Source organism: Akebia trifoliata, chromosome 7, assembly GCF_017979445.1.
Source record: "Akebia trifoliata isolate Shusen 1 chromosome 7, ASM1797944v1, whole genome shotgun sequence".
Lineage (NCBI taxonomy): Eukaryota > Viridiplantae > Streptophyta > Magnoliopsida > Ranunculales > Lardizabalaceae > Akebia > Akebia trifoliata.
Window position 1 is genome coordinate 28620128 of NC_141381.1, and position 6000 is coordinate 28626127.

Consider the following 6000-nt stretch of genomic DNA (forward strand, 5'->3'; position numbering starts at 1 on the left):
TGTCTCCTCCATCATTATCATTTGGATGATTAACATGACCCTACAATCTGTTGATCTACATCTTATCCTCTTAGCTACCCCCACAGCCATTCCTTATCATCATTGAGTACTTAACATGCTCCATGTCTTTATTTTATATTTTCGATTATCGTAAGAATTTAAACGATAAATCCCGAAGGGGTGGCACAATGGAAATTTCGAATCCAATAAGCGACGAGAGTCTGGAGGTTGTGCGTTTGATACCTAGTTGAGCAATATTTCCTCGAGGCCACTTACAAAGGTGATCTCTCACTTACCTAATGTATGTGATGTGTAGGCATTGCACGAGCCCGAGGGATGGTCCTATATGCCTTGATTCCAGCCCTGACTCATCCAGTCTCCCTAGTCGGACATAAGTCTAGACACTTCCGTTATCAAAGAAAAAAACAGAAAAGAATTTAAACACTATATAATGGATGTTTGTAATGATCATGAGCATGAAGTGAAAAAACGAGTAAATCTATCAATATTCCACGTACTCTATGATGTATAGTTAGCAGTGGAACCAAGATTTTCTTGTAGTGGGGGCAAACTATGATTAGTTGTATAGTTGAAGAACTTGAATGGTGGGAAAATTATTTGTACTAGAAAATACAATTAGAGGGAAGTAAGGGTGTGGAGGCAAATGGGGAGAGAGGTGGGGGAGTAGGGACAAATGGGGGCATGTAATTAGTTGAAAATATAGGGGTGTCTCAAAGTTTTGTGCGGGCAATTGCCCCCACCAGCTCCTTACTAGCTCCGCTTCTGTGTACAGTAGGTATTAATAACAAAACGAAGATCAAGGAAGAATTCACTTATTGGATCATAACCCAATTTATGATTTTGGTGATCATTAAAATTCAAGCTACTACATAGATTGGGAAATTGTTGAGAACCCTAAGAGATTGACACAACAATAAAACTAGCAACAAGGGTTACTTCCTTTTAGCCGTTTTTTCAAAATTGGATGAATTCCTGACTCATTCTATTGCACGTTGAGAAACATTCATGAGATTGAGACATGCGACCCTAGTTACTAGTCTCTTCCAAACCGATGTGGGGATACTTTACCATATATATATATATATATAGACCTAGTTATGAGATTTGCAGATATCCCTGCTTACCTGGTATGTGTGATTTTTGATGTATTATATGTACCTGAGGGATTTGGGCGAGATATGATGCTCTAAGAGACCAGTTGCCTCACCCTTTCTAATCAGGCCTACGATTCGAAACCGGCATCATGAAAATAAAAGAAATTGGTGTGACAATAGAATATTTATTTAATAAAATATCATTTGCTAAAAAAAAAATTATTTTATATATATCATAAATATTTAAATGATTAAAATATAGTAATTTATATAAAAAATCAACGAAATTGATTCCATGGGATATTCATAAATTGAGTCAAGATTTTCAAAATATGGATAGTCATCTCCCAACTTGAATAAATCAATGTGATAGATGATTCACAAAGACTTTCTTTCATTTTCACTATTATTATTATTATTATATCTTAGGTATATGGGCCTCTTAAAACACCTGACTACTCCCATGGGGCATGCACGTCACTCCTTTCACACATATCAATTGTATTGAGATAGATTCCAAGGATGACTATTGATGAGGAAAATCAAACTTAGGACCTCCGTTTCTTGAGGCATGGTCCTGGCCCTCTGTATTAGCGATGATTCAATCAAGTCATCTAGGTTCAGATGATCTTTAGGTTTGGACAAGATTTGAAATTTCTTTACTTTTTCGAAAGTTTAGTGAGTCATTTGAAAAAAAAAATCCAATATAGATTGAGAAGTGTCCCTTTTCCATACACATGGCCCCATAATGTGATGTTATTATATAGTATAGCCTCATATTTTGTATATGAAATCAGGCAACATAGCTAAAAAATAAAGTTAAAAATGAATGATATTGCCTACACAAAAGAAACGAGATCTATTTATAATAAAAAATGTTATTTGAGAAGATCTTTCATGTGCTTCTCCAATTTATGGGATATATTGAATTTTTTAAAATGTCGGTTCTAGTTTTGATTCATAATTATAAATATTTTTCTCTTTTAATGGCTTTGGTTCTTAGTTCCAATTGATTTTTATCGTTTATGGTCCTCAATAGGTTCAATTCAAAGAGATTCAACTTTAATTGGTTTAAATAAAAAGGGATTCAGAACCATCCCGTTGATTCTGATGCCATTGACACCCTTAGTTTGACTTGAGAAAATAAAATTCACCCCCAAATTTCACTCATAACAAAATGGGACCAACTAGTTGCACACCAACCTTAAATATTTTTTTTTTAGCACTTCTATTTTAACCTACTATTTTGCACTTCAATACCTAACTTTTTAGGGCTTGACGTTTATTTTAACTTATAGTTTTGCATTCTTTACTTTGCTCGTGCTTTACAATTGATTTTGTTCATGTTCTCTTTGACTCCAACTTAATTAAGGAACTGGTTTTTAAAATTTTTGTTTATAAATTAATATAAACTTATATATTTCAAGGGAACATAACTTTTTGAACTTAATTTCAAAACGACAAAACATTTCTTGTAATCATCCAAATGGAGTGCAATTGGTAATGGGTGGTGTGCAACTAGTCGGTCCCTAACAAAGTCTTAATATTTTCTTTTCATCATCTTCGCCACCACCACCAACACAATTACTATCATTGTCGACCTCCAATGTCGACCATCATCCCTCATCTCTCTCTCTCTTTCTTTTTCTTTCTCCTCTGCCCTGTCCCCCTCTCCCTTACTCTGCCTCTTTTTGTTTTTTTTCCTCCTCTAATATTTTTCTTCGTCCAATCAAATGTTGAATTTCAATTTTCATGATGCCTATTTGTCCATCATCATTTTTTTTTTCATGAAATTTGAAATTCATAGAATTTTATTATCCATGCAATCAACCAGCCCTAATAGGAGAGTTGAATTCTTGAACAATTTTAAGGGAAAGAGAGTTTAGGAGAAATAAAATATAGTTTATAAAAGAGTTGTGATAATACGACTCGCTAGGTGGCATACTAAATTGACTCCTTGAAGTGATAAGCTCTGGAATCGTAAATCTATATGCTTTGGGATACACAATTGCACTTTCCCACAAAATAGTGTATCTTGAGAGAGTCGTGTATTATGAAATGTACAGATCTACGGTTCCCGAACTTGTCCTCGTCAAGGAGTCGATTGAGTACATGGTTTTAAAATTTGGTTTCATGCCTTGTCTCGTCTTGTCCATGTTAGATATCGAGCTGTCTTAGGCGAGTTTTCCAATACGTTTGAGACGTCTTGTTTAAAAAAATTAAAAATAAGTTGTATCCACCCTTGGAGAATGATACATCCTCTATTTGATGGTTGATAACACTACCTAATCATGCCACATTGATGGGACCCATTTGCTTTGAAAACTCTCGGATTTAAGCGACGCATTCGAAAATGAAATGAGGCTGACACGTAATTCTAATTTCTAATGTAAATGCTTCCATTATGATTGGATGTTGGGCTCTCATTTCTCCATTGGAGGAAACTAATACGAAGGCACACTCTTTCAACCATTTTATTACCTAATGTTTGAATGAGGCTTCAAAAGGCGACAAGTGAATTTTCAATCTTCAAATTGGTCAGCTTTTCTTTTATTATTATTATTTTTTTACTTTATAATAGAGGAAAGAAAGCTTTCTTTTCCTGGTTTGGGACATTAAAATGGGCCTAACTTTGGCCCATGATGAATCACATGGGCAATTGGCCTAAAGGGGCCACTTGTCGGTAGAGGATGGGAACCTTTCCAACTTTCAAGGGTCCATTGGGGGGACAATAGCAATGAGAGGGTAGGGATTTGTTGTTAACAAATAATTGTGTTAGGCTGTTAGGTCAACGGCATATTGCCATGTGTCTACTAAGCGTGGATCATTGTTATTGCACCTATACGAGGTCGACTTGTTGTTATCTACACTTTAATCATTTTTTGTTTAAAAGGTGGATAATCGGGATTTGAAGTTGCGAGAGTTGGCAAGAATTGTCTGTAGGAATTGGAGTCATCATAGGGTACCCAATACATATTGTCGACATGGATCATCATATGGTGGCTTGGCAATCAATCGATGACTGACTGAGTGACCAAGGCAATTTGATGACTCGGGTGGCAGGGGTGGAGCTAGTAAGGAGTTGGTGGGGGCAATTGTCCCCATATAACTTTGAGACACCCTTATATTTTCAACTAATTACATGTCCCATTTGTCTCCACTCTCTCACTTCTCTTCCCATTTGCCCCCACACCCTCACCTCACTTTAATTTTTGCCCCCACAGAACTTTGAGACATCCCTATATTTTTAACTAATTACATGCCCCATTTGTTTCCACTCCCTCACTTCTTCAATTTTTTGTTGTTGACATTGCCTCTTGACTGGGACTTTTCAAATATTAATTGAAAATGACCTAAATATCATTTTCTTCAACTTCTAACTAAAAAACTCTTATTTTCTCCCTAAAATCATTTATCTTCACTATACAACTAACCATAGTTTGCCCCCACGACAGGAAAATCTTGGCTCCGCCCCTGTCGGGTGGAGTTGAGGGCTTGGGGGAATCCATTTTGGTGAGAATTATCACTCTTAAAAGTTTGTGAAACTAAATGTTACTTATTTGTTCAAAAATGAAAAGAGTCGTGATAATCTAACATTCATTTTTTCCCACTAAATGAAATTTTATCAAAATTATTAATCGAAAATCACATTTTCAAAATATTTCTTAAAAGGGTCATATACTTGTCTTGACATTTATTTATTCTATTTTTGTTTTTTTGGAACAGGGTATCTCTGAGTCTAGTAGGTTGACCATGGTCCATTAGGTTTAAAAGCGTCATATACTTGCCTTGACATTTACTTATTCTATCTTCTTTTTTTTGGAATAGGGTATCTCTGGGTCTAGCAGGTTGATCATGGTCCATGGGACTTAAAAAGCGCCATATACTTGTCTTGACATCTATTTATTCTATCTTTTTTTTTTTTTTTTGGAATAGGATATCATTGAGTCTATCAAGTTGACCATGGTCCATTGGGCTTAAAAACGTTATATACTTGTCTTGACATTTACTTATTCTATCTTCTTCTTTTTGGAACAGGACATCTCTAAGCCTAGCAAGTTGACCATGGTCCATTGGGCTTTGCCCAACCCATATGACAATCTTATTCATCAGAACTAATTCTTGAGTGTCAGATCTCAACCAACACCCTATCGTGTGACAACATTTAAGTATCCATATTACCGTGGATAACCATATAAAGATTCAAAATCAGGACTCGAGGAGCATACGCAGTCCCTCTTTATTATCTCAACTAACCCCGAGTGGGTTACTTATTTTATCTTCTATATGTACAATAATCTAGTTTTACCTTTATATCCTCTTCAAATTCGTACGGAGAAAATTATTGTTTTTCAATTAGGGTACTAATTTAGCTGAATTATCCTTAATGCAAATAACACTTATTAGTTTTTGAGAGCTGCTATTGGTACCCCAACTTTTACTCATTACACCCTAATCACAAATAAACAAAATAAGTGAATAGTAAAGATAAGTAAAATTGGGGTGCCAATAGAAGTTCTCTCCTTTTTTTTAGCTAGATTTCTATCTTTTGGGTTTATAATTTTATATGAGCTTAGTAAACAACTACTGAAATTGTTTGGACAAGTGTTATATGTAGAGATTATAATTTGAGTCAAATATTTGTAAAGTGTGTTCTAATCTTTAATTGGTCTGTAATAAATGATTTAAGAAATTGGAGTGTAATAAGTACAAGTTGGGCTGCCAATAGCTGCTCTCTAAAGAACCTTGATTTTCTAAGATGTTGTTTTGGTAAAAATAAATATAAAAATGGATTTATAAATTTTTTGGTAATATTTTAAAAAGGGTACTGTTCCAGTAATTTTGGCCTCGTACATGACCGTTTTGGTGCTCTTACGTTTTCAAA